A 15,043-nucleotide genomic window follows, 5' to 3' on the forward strand; every position below is an offset into this window, starting at 1 on the left:
AGAATGTTTGGTCTAGAAATAGTAGCCTGGGAATGCCTCTGATGACAATTCAGATTCTAATGAAAAGGAGTGCTGAATGTTGAGTAAGGAATACTTTGGGGTTTATTTTTTCCTTTAACCTTAGTCTTTTTTTGAGATTGGTTTTCCTTATTTAGAAAAAATGAAAATAGTAGCACCTATTCTACAGAGCTATTGGGAGGGGAAAATAAAATGATATCTGTATAACCATTGCAAAACTTAGAGGACTATATAATGATCACAAAAAATATGGTTATTATTCACTTGGAAAGTAAACATTGGACCTTCCTTATTAGCAGCAAGGACCAAAGTCAAATACAAAATGGGTAACCAGATCATTAATAAAAATCTCTCTGGAGAACATATTGATATAGAAAACCACATATTATGATTGTTTATTTTCTATTGTAGTCTTCCTTACCTTGTTAAAAAAAAATTCCAGTTATATATCTTTATATAGATATATATATAGATATATAGATATATATATATATAGGTGTATATATGCCTATATAGCTATCTATAGGTGTGTATATATGTGTATGTGTATGTATATATGTATATATATATACACTCATTTATATATATATATATATATATGCTAATATATACTGTGTGTGTGTGTGTGTGTGTGTGTGTGTGTGTATTACCATTACATTGGGGATTGTTGCTGAAATCTTGTTAAATACCTCTGTGCAGAGGACTTCTGGTCAGAAATGAAAAACAGAGTTGTGATCATGAAGATATTAAAAGAAAATCTCTGGAACAGTTACAATTCATTCTAATAAGCTTAATGAGAGAAGCAGTGGGATAAAGTAGATAGGGCTATGTTTTAAGAATCAAGAAGATGTGGGTTCAAATCCTCCCTCAGGTAATTACTAAACTAGACTCTAAACAAGATATTTAACTTTTCTGGGACTCAGATGCCTCCTCTTTAGATAAAGGAAGATAAACTCCTTAGACATCAGTTTAAGTTATCTTCCAACTTTGGATCCAACTTTAGGAATGAAAGATCCCGTGCATACTTTAACTATGCACATGGAATTTGTGTCTATGCATATATATGCATATTTATATTTGTGTCTATGCATATATATGCGTAGACACAAATTCCATGTACATAGTACATTATACATGTATATTTAAAATTGTGTTCATAGATACTTTATACTATCTGAAATATGTAAAGAAATGACCAGAACATCAAATAGAGAAGTAAAAAGAAAAAAATGCTAGATTTCTACTGTTTATAGGAATTCTTGACATATACTTAGGTTTTTGTTTTAAATGAAAACAATCAAAATTATTTGAAAAAGCATGTAAAATTAACAAATTACTGAAGTGTAACATTAACTGAGCTGATTTCTGTTAAAAGAGGTTGGCTTATTGATGGTTAGGGTATTTAATAAAAGGTAATTTGGTACCATGATATTATGCCACTTTAAAAGTGTTCATTGCTTTCCAATAATAAAAACCCAGAATATAATAAGCATAGAAGTTGCAGCTGCTATTCCCTATTACTCTCCATTTCATCTGTCTCAGTGCCTGAAGCAGTTCAACAAGACCAAGGGAAACAACATTACCCTCTTTATTATTTATAACTTCCCCTCCATCTTTGGGTAACACAGCAACACCATAAACAGTTGCTATGGAAACTTGAGCAAGTCACAGATTATCATGGGCATTGGAAGTTTACACATTTGTGACTGCAAGGAATTGATATACAAAATTACCCAAGTATGGACGATGATATTGAAATAGTTAATGTGCCTTGACCTATGGATGGTATAGATCTTTTTTCTGGGTTTTATTTCTGGATAGATGACAATTTTTCCTGGTGCATTAGTTAAGCAAGATTTATTGTATTTATGTGCATTAAGACAGTTAAATGGGACAATGGATAGAATGTTGGGCCTGGAATCAGGAAAATCTGAATTCAAATCTTCTATTTATCATGAGTTTTAATTTGATCTCAGACACTTACTTACTAGCTGTATCACTCTGAGCAAGTTACTTTTAACACTGCCTCAATTCCTTCTTTCGCAAAATGAGCTAAAAAAGGAAATGGGAAGCCATTCTAGTACCTTTGCCAAGAAAATCCCAATCGAGATCACCATGAGTCAGACACAACATATATGTGTATTGACATGTATATGCAATATATGCTGATTAAATTTGCTATATAAAACTAGACAGATATATGTGTGTATATACATTTGTATATATTAAATAGAGACACATTTGTATATATGTGTATATAAAAGCAAAACATATAAAGATGTATATATATTTATAAATTTGTACATGTGTGCATGCATATATATACACACATATACATACAAATAAACATAATATTCTATTACCCAATTTAGTATGCATATTACTATTAAATATTCCATATTGATTTAACTCAGTGTAACCTGTTGCTAAGAAAGACATAGAATGAATCTATAACTCATTGATGAAAAGAATCATTTACATGAGATTTAGTTGCATATAGATATGTATGCCCTACTTTCAGAAAACTTGATAAAAATCTGAACTTATGAAATATATATGAGAGAAAAAATCCTCCAGTTTTGAAATCCTTCACAGAAGGATTCACTCTGGGGTTCCTTTAAATAGTGAGTCCCCAAAGTGCATCAAGGAGTTTTACAGATCATTAATCATTTGCCTGAGAAATTTGGATGTGGGAGGATAGAAGCCCAGACAAGATGCTTGGTCTTTACTTGGCATATTAGTTCTTTCAGAAATGAAGATTTAGCATCCCTGAACAAATTTCATACGGCAGCTGGAAAACATGACTCAATTTTCAAGGCAATGAAGAGGCAAATGTTGGTGTGAGAAGTTGATAACACATTACCCACAAAGGAAAAATGTCATACAATATATCATGAATGAGATGTCTACCCAGAAAATAAGATGGATCTTTCCATAATGAAAGCAAGGGATAACTTATGGACTGCCTGAGATATATGCTTCATTGGCATACATCAATTACAAGGGAGCTAAAGACCCTGTCACACATTGGGGGGACCCACTCTAGATGATTTAATGAGAGGATATGAAAAAGAATCACATGAAATAAGAAGCTATGGATGAGTTGCAAGTTGTATCATTTGAAACTATTGATCAAAGTATTGATACTTAGCAAAAATGCATGCACATATAACATTTCGTTACATAAAGGGATGTGTGTGTGTGTGTGTGTGTGAGTGTGTGTGTGTGTACACTTAGAATGCGGAAGACCTGAGTTCAAATGCTGCCTCGGACGCTTACTAGCTTTGTGACTCTGAATCAAGTCACTTAACCTCTGTTTGCCTCAGTATCTACATCCATGAAATGGGTATATTTCCATATCCATGAAATGTAGATAATAGTAGCACCTACCTCTCAGGGCAGTCATGAAAATCAAATGAGACACAAATTGAAAAACACTGAGTACATGTTTATTAAATGGTAAACTACATATAAATTTTAGCTATTGATAGCTAAATTAGTGGCATTTAGGTAGAGTACTAGATAGAATACCAGATATAGAAGCAGGAAGGTTTCTCTTCCTGAGTTCTAATCTGGCTTTCAACACTTATAAGTTTACGACTCTGGGCAAATCTCTCAATCTTGTTTGCCTCAGTTTCCTTATCTCTCAACAAAGTTGGAGAAGAATCGTAAAACCAATTTAGTATTCTTGCAAAGAAAACTCTAAATGGGGTCATGATGAGTGGGACATGGCTGAGAAACAACAAATCTTTGTAATTATTTGCTTCTCAACATAGTATAAATAAATACATAAGGGAATAGATGTAGGAGTGAATCTGTGATTTCTTTGCTTATTTCCTTGCTCTCTACTAATGCAGGTGGGCACCTTCTCTTAAACTCACAGTCTCAGGGAATTACATAGAACATTCAGAATTTTTAATTTTGCTAGCATATTACAGAGATGAGAGAGTCAGGGGCTGGTACTCTTTTGTCTGCCTAGAGGCATCAGACTCAAAGTCTGAAAAAAAAGATTAGAGTTGGGAAATAGTTAACAAAATCAATAAAATAATACAACATAGATAATGTTAATATGTGGATTTCAAAGTCAATATGAAGCTATCAATGATCTATTTTTATTCCAGTTTGACACTATTGTTCTATACCATGCCTTCTTTCACATTATTGTATATATGTACTCATATGAATATATTTTTTAATCAGTCATTTCAATCATGTCTTTTGCTTCATGACCACATTTTGGATTTTCTTGGAAAAGATACTGCAGTGGTTTGTCATTTCCTTCTCCAGTTCATTTTTCAAATGAGGAAACTGAGGCAAACAGGATTAAGTAACTTGCCTGGGGTCACAAAGATAATATGTGTCTGAGGACAAATTTGAACTCAAGGAGGTGAGTTTTCTTCACTTTTGGCATTCTAACTACTGTGCCATTTAGCTGTCCTATGTCCAATTGTTTCTTTAACTAGTGCTAAAAGATTGTCCTTTTTTGGATTAGAATGAGAGGGAGTGCCATGATTCCCAGGTCTTATCTGCTAAGGATTTAGGAACCATAAATTCAGAACAGTGTACTTTGTGCTAGATAGAGATGGATGGAGTTGGGTAGCTGTGTGGGAAATAGAATTCTAAATGTCTAGACATACTTCCATCTTCAACACCTCCTGCCTACTCTTTCAGTGATAATGTCTTATTTATAGTTCTGCATAAATAAGATGGGTTTCTTTGCCACACCTAATTTGAATTTGAATTTGTGTGAACCTTCCTTTTACAATTTGTTGTCAATTATGTCTGTCACCCAGTTCAATTTGACATATAACTGATCTAATTATTCTCCTTTCCAAACTGTTTTAGAAATACAAGGAGAAACAGCATGGCAACAGACAAGTGGAAATTAAATGGGGACCCATGAATTAAGGAATGGTTGAACATACTATGTGGTTCCTCAACTTAAACTGCTCTCTTCAAAATTATTACTGACCTCATAGTTGCTAAATCTGATGGGATTTTTTTCTAAGTCCTTATAAAACTAAGTCCATAAGCATTTCTAAGCACTTATGATGCAGATAAAAGGGCAGTTAGGTGGCACAAAGGATAGAGAGCAGGGTTTGGAGTTATTAAGTTGTTCAATCATTTTTCAATCATGTTCAACAGTTCATGATCCTATTTGGGATTTTCTTGGCAAAGATAATGGAGTGGTTTGCCATTTCCTTCTCTAATTTGTCATCAGGAAGATCTGAGTTCAAACTTGACTTTAGACACTGACAAGTATGTGATCAGATGTAAATCACTTAACTATTTGCTACAATTTATTCAATAGTCAGATGACAATATTAACAAACTCAGTTTTTTTTTGAAGATGAAGTAAGATGATATTTTTCTAAAGTACAGTCTCTGGCATACAGCAAAAATTTGTTTGTTCCTTCCCTCATATTCTTTCTCTCTTGACTCATTACTTTTATTTGTCCCCGAATTTAACCATTCCCAAAGCCTCTGTCATTATTTCTCTCTATATCTTTCCTTTGGTGGTCTCAATAACTCCCATGAGCTAACTATCATTTCTATACAAATGATTCCAAAATCTATATACCCAAATCCAGTCTCTTCTTAGAATCAGTCATGGATTACAATTGCCTTTTTGATATTTCATATCTTGTGTCCTGGAAACACCTGAAACTCAGCATGTCCAGAATAGAAATTATTTTTCCCAACATACTCTGCTTACAAAAATAGAATCCTGCTCCTTCCAGCTTCCCAAGTTCATAACCTTGGCATTAGTCTAATTCTACACAATAAGTCAGTTACCACATCTTGCACTTTCTACCTCCCCAATGCCTCTAGCATTTGACTATTAGTCAAGTGCTCTCTATTCATAGAGCCATCACCCTAGTTCAGACATTCATTACTTTTTATCTACATGATTATAATGGACTCCTAATTAGGTCTCCCTCTTTCAAGCCCCTCTTACTTTAGTCAATCCTTTACAAACTACCAAAGTGATTTTCCTTAAGTAAAGGATCATTTATGTCATTCTTCTCCTTAATACAGGCGAGTGTCTCCCTATGACTTCTAGGGTCAAATTTGAACTTTTGATTAATTGTTAAGGCCATTAATACCTTAGCCCCAGCCTATTTTTCCAGCCTCATCACATATTCCTTCCCTTTACAATCTTTAATCCAATTTTTGCATTTTTCCCTATACATAAAGCTCAGTCTTCCATCTTTGTGTCTTTGCACTAAATATCTTCCATGCCAGGAATTGAATCTCTCCAGACTTCTCTCTTCTTTTTAAGACACAGCTTAAGCAAAATTCTCTATGTGAAATCTTTGCTAACTAATCCCTCCCAACTGCTGGTAAGTTCACTATCTTGAATGTGAATGCATGGGTTTGTATATATTATACCTATATGTATATATACAAACATGTAATGTTTTCCCTAGTGTCCTCACTGTTTGTATATACATATGTATATTATATATATAAATATATGCATGTCTATATATATATATATACATATTGGTACCACAATAGGTAGAACCTGTGCATGCACCAGACATATATTTATTTCCCTTGATAATATGCATACATACATACATATATGTGTGTATATATATATATATATATATATATATATATATATATATATAATTAGGCTACATCCTGAAAGGAAGGCTACATACAAATTTGATGCAGCAATAACTGTATTTTTTAAAGAATTCCTCATACTTTCTGAGGATATTCTATCACAGAGACATGTGGTTTACCTATATTTGTGTGTATGTTTACATAGTATATGTATATATATTATATTTAAAAGCATATGTATCTAACATACTGTCTCCGATACATAATGGGTGTTTAAGAAAATGCTTGCTAAATAATAAGTAGAAGGGAATAGTATTCTTAAGAGCTTGTGTATATGAGGAATTGAGAGAAACATAATAACTTTTTTAAAAAGTTATCTCAACCAATAGACCTAGAGAGAGTTTCATTCTCCTTTCCCAGTCTATCTACCTACTCATCTGTTTTTGTGAGTTTACCAGCATATTATAACATATAGTGTTTTTTCATTGTATTAGAAGTATTGTTGCTAATTTGCTGATAATCCAAGTGATATGGGCTGCTATAATCACTTCAAAAGCAGTAGAAGGAGTTTCTTCACCTAAGGTTGGGGATGAGGATATCAACCAACCAGGAGGGAGAAAAAGAAGAAAGCATTCATAGGAAAGTTGAGGGAAAGGTTCCCATAGTATCTATTCCTACTGAGAACCAAGGATAAAAAACAAAACAAATATCCCTCCTGAATGACAATGAACTCTACAGATATTTAAGTTATGCTCTCTGCCTTGAAGTAGACTATTCCTATATAGAGTCTTTCCCTAAGTTAGAATGTGAGTTCTATGAGAGCAGAGACTCTCATTTTTCTACATTTATCTCCAGGTGGTAGAGCAATGCTCAGAATATGATAAATATTTAATCATTGTCTTACATTAATTTAATTTATGCAAAGCTAAGAGAATAATGTAAATGATGAGCCTAAAAATTAAAAGAAGACTAAAAGTAAGACAAACTGTGTAATTGTAATAACCAATTTACCTCAGATAATAAAACACACCTCTTACCTCTCAGTGCAGACAGAGATGGCAGTATGAGAATAGAGACCATTGAATAAATGGTCATGTGGGTTTTTATATCAGTTTATTTTGCTTAAATTTTATTTTTTTCAATCATTGTTGGGAGAAAGGGGACATGGAAAGCATATTTTCAAATGACTATTATGTCCAAATCAGAGGCAACAATAACTCTGTTTTTAAAGGAACTGACTATATGCCTTGATGGTATGCCTTTTACAATATTCTCCATAGATGTAGGTACTGAATGTATGGTGCATGGGGTGTTTAGGGAGGACCAGCACCTCTGGTGAGAGGGCTCACTAAATCCTTTTTAGAGCCTTTTATTCATATTTGGTTTCTACCTTCACCTAATTCTCCAAGAAGCTGGGCATGTGCAGTGGCCACCATGGTAAAAAAAAAAAAAATTCAGCAAACAGGATAAATGAGGTTGAGAGTAAATAATAGGCTTCAAACCCATCAGTGAGTTGGGGAATGTCAACCGAAGCATGTAAAGCCTCCACTGATAGAATGGGTGCTTGAGAATAATTTGTTCCAAGGTCCATGTAGTCAGCTGAAGCAGGTGATGTGAATCACTTAGAGGCTGGCTGATCAGTCATTGAAGTTGTCAAAGTCATCTACTACTTTCCAGGCTATTGCCAGTTAACTTGACTTTTGTCTTGGACTCTAGGAGAGAGAGAGTGAAGCTGCCAACTTTGTACAACTCTGCTTTTGAGTCAATACATTACCCAGTGATATCACTGGTCCTCTTCAGGAACAAAGGATGAACAAGAGCAACAGGACATTGAATGAAGTTAGTGAGTGTGAAATGAAATTAGAGAGTGAAATGAATGAGGAGCTGGGGAGAGGAGAAACATTTTAACATCTAGAGTAATTTGAATAATCTCACTCCATACTTAAGGACAGCAAATGGAGAAAAATTGGAACACTGTCAGCCATAGAGTATTTGGAGTAATTCTGAGAAAGGGATGTCTAATCCTGATGATTAAGAAATAGGAAGGGCATCAAAGCCATGGCAAAGCTTCCCATCATCTTATTTGCGAAGAGGAATTGTGATCACTGGTTTTCAAACAACTACAAGAGAATGGGAGACAGAAGTCAAAATTTAATAGAGAATGCATGACACTGGCTGTGGCAAAAACATGGTTCATTAGGGAGTTAAGCTATATAGAGGTAATTGAGTCATAAAGAAAAGTAATAAACTTCAAGAAGAGGAAATAACTGTTTTTGTTACATCATTATCCACATCTGAAGCAGAAGGTCTAAAGGATTTGCCCCTGACCTTATATGGCTCAAAATTTTAGTCAATAATGGAGATGAAGGTGTATATCAGTATATAGGCTATATATAGCATATTTGTCAGATTTGTAAAGGAAATAAATTTAGGAGGATTAGCTAATAGAAAATATTAGCCAAAAGCTGACAGTCAAGATCAAAAAAGATTTTGACAGATTAGAATACTGGATTAAATAAGATAAAATCTAATAGGAATAGCTATATAAAACCCCACATGTTCCTTTAACAAATTAACTACACAGGTACAGGATTGGAGAGGCTTGGCTAGATAATCATATGTGAATCTGAGTATTTTAGTGAACCACAAGTGTCCAATGGAAACTAATAGCAATTCTAGGCTGTAATGATAATGCTTAGAACAAATGAAATTATCTCACTGTATTTAACTCTAATCAAATCTCACCTCCAGCACTTTGCTTATAACTAGATTATTCATCCTGAGAAAGACATTGACAAAGGCGAGCTCATTTGAATCTCCTCATTTTATAGCTAAGGAAACCAAGCCCTAAGGAGGCTAAATGTTGTGCAACTACCACACCTACCTGATTCCAAGTGTAGGATTTTATCTACTATGCCATATTATAATATATATTGCAAAAATCTACTTAAGATAATTTGGGAAGAGTTCCATCTTCCCTGGAAATATCTAATTAATGACTCAAAGCAAAAGAACCTGGGAATGTGGAAGAAAATCACAAAATAGGCCCATAATTCAATGAGTTTAGGACATACAAGTCATCACAGTTTTATAAATAAGCTTACAGTTGGAGACATTTCTCTGAAAGGATTGAAACTAAGCAAAAGTAATATATTTAAGGGACTTTTCTCTGTTAGTTATGGTAGCCAAATTAATTTATGACTAGACTTTGGCCAAGTCAATTTGTTCTTTACACTCATCCCCTTATGCACACTAGGATTTTGTTTTTGCTTTAGTTACTTAGTAAAAGTTTTTTTGTTTATTTGTTTGTTTTGTTTTGTTTTGTTTTGCTGAGGCAAATGGGGATAAGTGACTTGCCCAGATAACACAGCTAGGAAATGTTAAGTGTCTGAGGTCACATTTGAACTGAGGTCCTCCTGACTTCAGGGCTGGTGCTCTATCCACTGTGCCACTTAGCTGCCCCATAAAAGATATTTTCATGAAATTTCAGAAGTTCTTCTTCAGAAGAGAGCAAAGTGACTGAGTATGAGATTGGCAAAAATAAGGCTATATTCAAACACCAAGAAGATCCAGAGGAGTTCATAATTCAACACAATTTCAATTTTAGAAATATTAATTAATATTTTACTACTTTTATGAGTACAATATCCTAGATGCTAGAGATAAAAAGAAGCAAATGACAATATGACTTCTTTGAACTTTCATTACTTGTGGGTAGGAGTAGGCTAGATGAAGCATCTATCTATAATAAGTATAATATCATGAATATTTTCCATTTTAATTATTTTATTTTTTCAATTACATGTAAAATTTTCATGGTTTTTAAAATTTTGTGCTCCTCCTCCTCAAATATGGCACCCTACCTAGAAGACAAGCAATATGATGTAGATTATAAGTGTACAGTCATGCAAAACATATTTCCAGATTAGTTGTTATAAAAGAAAGCAGACAAAAAAACTCCCACAAATAAAAGTTTAAAAATATGCTTCAATCTGCCTTTAGACTCTATCAATTCTTTCTCTGGAAATTGATAGCTTTTTTCATCATACATTCCTTAGAAATGTCTTAGATCAGTGCATTTTCTGAGAATAGCTAAGTCATTCACAATTGATCATCACACAATATTGCTATTACTGTGCACAATGTTTTCCTGTTTCTAGTCACTTCACTTTGCATCAATGAATATGTCTTTTCAGGCTTTTCCTTTTTAAAAAATTATTTATTTTATTCTGAATTTAAGAAATAAAACAACCATTATCTATTATGTACAATTTGCTATTGCTTTTAAATATATAGTATATTATGTAACATTTTGCCCTTTTTTTCTTTCCTTCCCCAGCCACCCTAGTGGAGGAGGATACGCATTATACAGAAATATGTGTGTGTGTGTGTGTGCACACAAAACCATCCTATAAATATTTTCATTTATCAGTTCCTGGTCTGGAAGCTGATAGCATCTTTCTTCATAATCCTTTGTAGTTAATTTGAGTATTTGTAATAGCCAAAATGACTTAATCACTCAAAGCTGATCTTAAAACATTATTTCTATTACTGTATACAACATTCTCTTGATTCTTTCCAAGTTTATTTTGAAAGCATCCTGGTCATCATTTCTTATAGCACAATAGTATTCCATCACAATCATATATTACAACTTGTTCAGCCATTCCCCAATTGATCTGCAACTTCTCAATTTCCAATTCTTTGCCACCATAAAAAGAGCTGATAAAAATTTTTGTTTTTAAAAAATGCCTGGTGCCAAATGCATAAAAATGATCATTAATTCACAGGAACTTTGTATCCCCAAGAAAAAATATAGTTAGAGGAAAGAGTTCAGGACAGACATCAGGTGATAATCAATCTTAGTGGAACAGAGGCTAATTTTAATATAGCAAACAAATTGAAAAAGGGTTGGGAATGGTGGGAGTTTATTTTAGACATAGAAAGTACCTGAGCAAATTAAACAAATTTGGAATTATGCCGAAAGGACAATAAAACTGCACTTATTCTTTGATCCAGCAGGTCTGTATCCCAAAGAGATCATAAATAAGTGAAAAGGACCTACATGTGCAAAAATATTTGCAGCAGCCCTTTTTGTAGTGGATGGTTAAATAAGTTATTGAATATTATTGTTTTCTATTGAGTGTAATGAATATTATTGTTTTCTATTCTATATTGTTCTATAAGAAATGATGAGCATGCTAATCTCAGAAAAGCCTGTAAAGACTGATGCTAAGTGAGAAGAACCAGGAAAACTTTGTACACGATAACAAGAAGATTATATCACATAAGGTGATCATCACCTGTGACGAACTTGGCTTTTCTAGGCAATGTGGTAATTGGTGATTGCAATTCCAATAGACTTGGGATGGAAAGTGCTATCTACATCCAGAGAGAGAATTATAAAGATAATGTGGATCAAAACATAGTATTTTCACCTTTTTGTTTGTTTGTTTTCTTTCTTGTGATTTTTTCCCCCTTTCAGTCCTGATTTTTTTCATGCAATATAACAAATATGGAAATGCTTTGTTATTTTTTTTAAAGGAAATTTGGCAAGTAGGGAGAGGAAAGAATCCAAAGACAGTAGAGTGAATAAGAAGGTAGAACTCATAGAGTTCAAGTAACTTTGTTGCATAAACTTTCTATTATTGGCGATGATGACATACTTTAAAATTTTTAATCTGCCTTATTAACATTTTCTTGATACTTCATTAACTATATACAATTAATAAAATTAATAAAAACAACAAATAAATCTTTGATTTATATATAGTCTTTCTCTAGACTGTAAATGTGTATATGCTTACACTGAAAATTCTTACAATCAGTTCTTTCTCAGCCTAGTTGAACTGATTTATAGGGGTGAATTTGAACCAGTTAGCTTGTAACCTTGAATGGCTTGTGAACTTGTCATACTTTCATAAAATAAGATGCTTCAAATATCTCAAGTCTAAGGGTTGGAGAGGAAGATAAGATTTCACATTTTTACCAAAAAATAATTAAATCTTGCTCTCCATAATAACAAGTTGGATCCCATATCAGTTCACTCAGATGACAATGGGTTTGATAACTTGGTTCTCAGAGTGGCTAGAGCTGTATAGATCGGACACAGTGCATGTAATTTGTGGTTGTTCAGTCATTGACTCATGTACAAGTCTTCAGAATTCATGGAGCACATTCTTGCAGAAGTTGGGACTTTAGGTGAGATTTGAAGGATGCCAGAAACAGAGATGAAGATGGGCAGCATTCATAGGCTTAGGGGAAAGCCAGTGAAACTTTTCATCTCCCTCAGTAGAGAAATGGGCTGTTGTGTTCAAGGAACAGCAGGTATGTCAGTGACACTGAATTGAAGAACTGAATGGAGGAGTATGATGTAAAAAATCTGGGAAGTTAAGAAGAGTCTTCTCTCCTCCACTACCTCACAAAGTCTGTCCAAGTTCATATCATCCTCTGCCATCCCCTTTTCTTTTTACCTTCAATCTTTCCCAGTATCAAGGTTGTTTTTTTCCCCAAAATAGTCCTGTCTTTTCATTATGTGGCCAAAGTATTTAAGCTTCAACTTCAGCTTTTGACCTTCCAATGAACAGCCTGAATCAATTTCTTTATGTAATGACTGATTTCACCACCTTGTTGTCCAAAGGACTCTCAAAAGTCTTCTCCAGCATCCCCATATTTGTAAATACATGTAAACAAAACCATAAAATATTCAGTATTTATTTATCATCTACTGTGTTACCCATTCTCTGCTAAACAGAGGGGGAAAGAGGGAAGACAAAAATGAAGTATCCTCTAGCCTCAAAGGGATTGTATTCAATAGGGGAAGAGAAAATGTACATATAGGAGTATATACATAATATGAAAAGAAAGCAATGTAGAGATGGAAGGAATGAAACGCAGAACAATTTATGGATTTAGGCTCAAATGAATCAACAAGTTGAGATAAGAGTCTTGTATTGAAGACATAATACAGTAAGGATATCATGAGAGGAAAATTAATGTTTTGGTTTTTGGTTTTAGAACAATTTAGACACTTAATATATATTTGGAAAAATGGGTAAAGTAAAGGCAACTATGTTTTCACTCTCAAAAAAGCAAGAAAAAAGGAAAGAGACTCTAAGCTGATAGTGAAGATAAATGGACAAAATCAAAGAAGAGTTGGGAGAGGGGACAATTAGATCATACAGTGGATAGAACACTTGCACTGGAGTCAAAATCTGAGTTCAAATTTGGCCTCAGACACTTCTCTTGGGTATATCACTTAACTCTGAAGACTTCCAAAAGAAAAAATTTAGGGACTTCAGGGGTCAGCTGAGATCACCTTTGGATAAATTGTATCTGGTTATCTGTCCTCTAATTAAAATTTAATTATGTGTATTTTATCACATAAAAGATTAAAGCTTTCATATTGAAAAGGATTTGTAACGAATAATGCTTTCATATTGGAAAGGATATGCTAATGAATATTTTAATCACATCACTTACTGACTCAATTATATATATATTGTAAAAACTTCTTAAACTGGGCAATTGAAACATTCCATAACTTATTATCTTTTCCAATTCATTTTGTTTGTATCCTATATCATAGTCAAACTAGACTTTTCACTCTTTTCTAGTCATATTCTAACATCATCCATCATCCATTATCACATCTTTGACCTTCCATTGAAGAGGTGGATTCCACATTCAACACTTCCTCTATTCCCAACACACACACACACACACACACACACACACACACACACACTTTCCCTATTTAATTCCATGTATATTAATTTTTTGCATATTTGTTTTAGGCTTTGGAGGGCTTTAAAGGTCCTCTAGTTCAGATGTGCCCACAATGGGCAAGTGGGTGACAAAATGCCTGGAATAAACCCCGAACTAGATTAAAATGTAATTGGGAAATGTATAACAAAATATATAAAATTACAATGCCCCACAGATAATGTTAATTTGTGACTCTCTAAATCAATATTTGGTCCATGAGGATCTGTTTCCATTTGAATTTGATCAGCTGCTTTAATTTAATTCAGTCATTTTACAAATGAGAAAACAGGACATATAAAGGTTAAATATCACAAGCATAGGAAACAATGTCAGAATTTGAACCCAGACTTTCTGATTCAATAATCATTGCTCTTTTCAGTACATTTTGTGTGGCATAAAAGTTGGGCAGTATGCTTCCTCTCCATTAAGACAATGTTCAATGTCATGTCATCACCCTTATGAAATCTCCCAGATTCCATTCCATCCCAACCTGATCATATTGCTTGGATTCATAATAATTAGGGGAGAAGATAGATAGAATTCTAGCCTAGAATCCCTCTCTGAAGGGAGCAAAGATTACATTGCTTATCTTTGTATTACACAGTAGTTGATTAATAAATATGTGTAATAAAAAGAGTGTTAGGGTGTATTCAGAAGACCTACTTAAAGACCTAATTCTGCC

This window comes from Antechinus flavipes, chromosome 3 (assembly GCF_016432865.1).
Source record: "Antechinus flavipes isolate AdamAnt ecotype Samford, QLD, Australia chromosome 3, AdamAnt_v2, whole genome shotgun sequence".
In the NCBI taxonomy this organism is placed as follows: Eukaryota; Metazoa; Chordata; class Mammalia; order Dasyuromorphia; family Dasyuridae; genus Antechinus; species Antechinus flavipes.